A 4,971-nucleotide genomic window follows, 5' to 3' on the forward strand; every position below is an offset into this window, starting at 1 on the left:
AAGAGATCATATGTGCCAAAATTGAGGTGATCTTGAGGTGGTCGAAAAAATCACCGCATTCCGGAGGGACCATTTGGTCTAACTTAAGCCATTTTTTGAACAAAGGTGGTTTTTTCCACCACCTCCAAATCACCCAATTTCTCTATGACACGGTGACCCACTTGTGCCAAACATGTCCATGAAAGAAATTTGGAAAAAAAATATTTTACAATGCCCCCTTGAGGTATAGACCGATGTTTTGATCAGTCAGTCTATAGGGCAGTATAAATTTAAAAAAAAATAAAAAAAAATAAAACCTTGGAAACCTAGCTTTGTTTGTGCAAGGGATCCACATGTAAAAACCCCATACGCAAAAAAGAGGCCCAACCAAAGTGCCCGACGGAGTTTTGAAAGTAGGGCATTAGTTTGTGATGGGGAGGGTGTTACCACTGGGCTGATGATGCATTTTCATACAAATTACGTGCCCTCATATTTAAGAAATTCATTTACCATACCTATCATGTGAACCACTGCTGGTGTCCACGTGTCAGCAGTTTGAAGGGCGGCACGGGACATAGCGCACGCGAGGTGCACGGCGCGGGGCAAACCCCACGCGTCCACACTGTGGAAGGCCCTGATAGGTGAGACAAATCACCCCTCGATCCCTCGGTAACTCCAAGAGGCAGCCGCATTCATTTTCTTCCCCAATTCGGGTAGAAAACCCTCGTCCTCTCCCACTCCAGCCATACCACCTCGTTCTCTCCCAAACCCTCCTGGCTTCCTCAGCAATCCACTCCTCCTCCTCATCTCGTCGACCGCCAATGAAGCGTGGCCGTGAAGATGCGGCCGACGAGCCAGAGACAACCATCGGTGGAGAGCAGTCTGCTGCCATGGGTGCCGCCGCGGTTGCAGCGGCTGAGTCCGCCGTAGCGGCGACCGCTGGCGGTGCAGCAACTGCTGTGCCTCCTCCCGCTGCCATCCCAGCCGTCGAGCTACTAGTCGGAGAGCATGTGCACGAGAAGGTGGGGGAAGATCTGGATGAGGAGACGGCGAGGCTCCATGAGAGAATCGAGGAGGAGTTCTACAGGGGGGCACTGTGGACGAGATAGAGTTTGAGATGGCTGTGGATCCCAGGAAGGGCGGCGACTTCGACGAGGATGTCATTGACGTTTGACTACTGAACCATGCCTGGATCGTCGGAGCGAATTGGATGATCGGGCCGAGGGCTGCCCCCTCTTCCCCGATTCTACCAGATATGTCTTTTTGATTCCGTCGAAAATCTATTTTACGGTATAGGCGCTTATGACCTCCCCCTCTATGCCTTGCGGTAATGATTCCTCTAGAATTACGACCCCCGGGGGAAAATAGGGATGTCTCCTACGTTACCCATAATATGTGGAAGTATCGACCCGGTTTACGAATTTATACCAACTATCAAGGAATTCCTAAAGTTTTGGGTGGAATGGGAATTGCTATTCTTTCTACTTCTCGAGGAATAATGACAGATCGAGAAGCTCGACTAAACAGAATTGGGGGAGAAGTCTTATGTTATATATGGTAATCGCCCCGCCTATAGTGCTCGAATTCTATCTCGCCCTTCCTATTTTTAAAATAAAAATAGAAAAATGACAGCAATGGAATCCAAATCCCCTGCTTTTATTTGTAAAGTCTCTATTCCTCGGTGATCAAAGCCCAAAGCTTCACATTTGGAATTACACAAAAAAGATTTTTCATCGGAAAGAGGTCTACGAAGACTTTTGGGAAAACGTCGACGTTTGCTGGCTTATTTGGCAAAGAAAAATAGAGTACGTCCTTCTCGGTAAAACAGATCAAACGGATTATTATCGAAATGATTTGAACTGTTTCAAAGACCCAACATGCATTTTTTTGCATTGGGCTCTTTCATAAACTGATTTAAAGATCAGTTAGTCCACCATAGTTTTTCTTTACCATACGAGATGTGTGCACCTACTAAAGGGAATAGAAAGATCTTGGGCACAAATACTCCACTTTTCACGAAAGACATAGATTCACCAATGATTGGTTGGACTAAATACTACATTTATTTGAATCGAAACAATCGGGACTTTTCGGAGATTGGATGCAGTTACTAATTCATGATCTGGCATGTACAGAATGAAAACTTCATTTATCACAAGGGTTTATGCAGTAAGAACAGGCAAGCCTTTTTGGGTTGTATCCGAAGACATGGAAAGGGATGTTTTTATGTCAGCAGACGAAGCCAAAGCTTATGGACTTGTCGTATGAAAATAAAGATAGTCAATTTGACTGGACTTAAGACTTTATTATGTTTTCTGAGAAAGAATAAGATATCATTATTCTCTTTAATAAACTTTTGTCTCGAAAAAAAGGAGAGAGAGGAAAGTGTTAAATGGAGAGAGTCGACTAATCAGAGACTTTTAGGATCTTCTTTACATCAGGTAAATCTGTCGGCCCTGTCCGTTTTTTTTCTTTAAGTTACGACTCTTTGCTGCTTACTTCTATCAAGCCATAGGGAAAGTCTATGATTTGGTAAAATTCAATTCTCTCAATTCCTCGGCAATCGCGCCAAAAACTCGAGTTCCTTTTGGATTGCCTTTTTGATCAATTATAACCGCAGCATTGTCATCATAGCGGATTATTATACCGTCTTCGCATTTGAACCAAAATGAACTCCTGCTTCTATCATCTCTTTCAAATTAATGTTCCAATATCTTCTTGTCATTTTTTCCACACTTCCTTTTTTTTAACCCTACCATTCCATTACGGAATTTAGTTCTTTTTGAAGATTAAGAAAGATCCGAAATAGCTTGAAATAAAAAATATTTTTTATGTATCCATCCCAAAAGCGTCCGGGTCGAAATATGGCTTTCAAATTAAGTTCCGATGTGAAATCATAGATCGAACTGCCGAATTGGCAAAATTCGGTGCTATCGCTATCATAGTATCCGCTAAGTTCACGGGCTGGAGATAAGCGGACTCGAACCGCTGACATCCGCCACAGGGTAAACCACCGCCTCTCAGGCCTCCCCGACGGGTTCTACCATAGAGGCTGACAACAATGAAATTTCTAGTAAAAGGAAAATCCGTCGACTTTATAAGTTGTGAGGGTTCAAGTCCCTCTATCCCCAAATCATCTTTTATTCCCTCTCAAAACAAACAAAAAGGAAAAGAAAGAGAAAACAGAAATCATGATCAACTAAGCCCTCTCGAGGGCTTGCTTAAGAATAAGAAAGAAGAATCTTATGGAAATAGCATGGAATAAGGTTTGATCTTAAAGGGGATCTTCTATAATTTCGCACATAAGGGGTTATTTCTTGGTTTCGTCCAGTCATTAATAACTTGATTATTTTTAGATAATAGTAGATAGAAAGAACGCTCGTAAGGAGTCCTATTGAAACCAAGAAATATAGGCCTGCTTGCCATCCACACCAGAATAGATAGAGTTTTCCGAAGAAACCTGCTAGTGGAGGAAGGGAAGGTTTCGCGAGACTCTGCTTGGGAAACGGGTCGATTACTCGGGGCGTTCTATCATTGTTGTGGGTCCTTCGCTTTCATTACATCAATGTGGATTACCTCTAGAGATAGCAATAAAGCTTTTTCAGCTATTTGTAATTCGCGATTTAATCACGAAACGCGCCACTTCTAATGTAAGGATTGCTAAAAGGAAAATTTGGGAAACGGGGCTAAGCGATCTGCCGAAGCTGTGGGATGTCAAAATGCATCGGTAGGGGAGCGTTCCGCCTTAGAGGGAAGCAACCGCGAAAGCGGGGGTCGACGAGAGCTAAACTTGGATATGGAAGTCTTCTTTCGTTTAGGGTGAAGTAAGACCAAGCTCATGAGCTTATTATCCTAGGTCGTAACAAATTAGTTGATAGTGATAGGATCCCTTTTTTGGCGTCCCCATGTCCCCCCTGTGGCTCGCAAACCCCAAGTTTGTCTATGAAGAGCTAATCTAATTGTATTTTTTTCTAGAATGGATTTCTTATGTGGAATACTAATGGATAGGGCTTCGTTGCTAAGTGCTTTCTTGGTATCCTAAATATAAGATTAATACTTCAAGTTGCTGAGTTGAGAAAGAGATGGTTGAATATAGGGCGCGGTCAGCGAGAGTTAATTATTGGGGACAGACAGACTGGCAAAACAGCAGTAGCCACAGATACAATTCTCAATCAAAAAGGGCAAGGTGTCTAAGTTTCTCGATGAGGATAATTAATTCGGTCGTTGTGGTCGGACTCTATTATGGATTTCTGACTACATTCTCCATAGGTCCCTCTTCGGGTCCCAAAAGCGCGTGATAAATGCCACCGAAGCCTAAGACTGCGGAGGAAATTAGGTGAAGTACGCCAGATACAAAGTACGGAAAAGTATCTAGAACTTCCCCCCTGGACCTACTCCCCAACAGAGGTCAATCTTTGCCTATTAGGCAAGAGGATAGCAAGTTCTAAATTCTGTCTCGGTAGGACATGGATTTCGAATCCATAGTCAATCCTACTTTCGATAGGACCAGTTGACAATTGAATCCAAGAATTGATATTGGCGCGATCTAACCTATTATGGGGAATCGGTCCTGCACTTGTCAAGCCGACATTCTCGCTTCCGCTTCGTCGACCCCCGCTTTCGCGGTTGCTTCCCTCTAAGGCGGAACGCTCCCCTACCGATGCATTTTGACATCCCACAGCTTCGGCAGATCGCTTAGCCCCGTTCATCTTCAGCGCAAGGGCGCTCGATCAAATCCGATAAAGGGCTTTTTAAATTAGTGGTAGAGTAATCTCGTGCTAAGACGTAAGTCGTTGGTTCGACCAGGATCGAATCTATGGAAGCATTGGTTTATACGTTCCTTTTAGTTTCGACTTCAGGGATAATTTTTTTCGCTATCTTCTTCCGAGAACCACCTAAGGTTCCACCAACTCCAACTAATTCTTATATAAAGAAAACTTTCTCGTTTCACTTTGTCTCGCTTTCTCTAGAATCTCTAGAACAATAAGCAAA

This window comes from Triticum aestivum, chromosome 3D (assembly GCF_018294505.1).
Source record: "Triticum aestivum cultivar Chinese Spring chromosome 3D, IWGSC CS RefSeq v2.1, whole genome shotgun sequence".
Classification (NCBI taxonomy): domain Eukaryota; kingdom Viridiplantae; phylum Streptophyta; class Magnoliopsida; order Poales; family Poaceae; genus Triticum; species Triticum aestivum.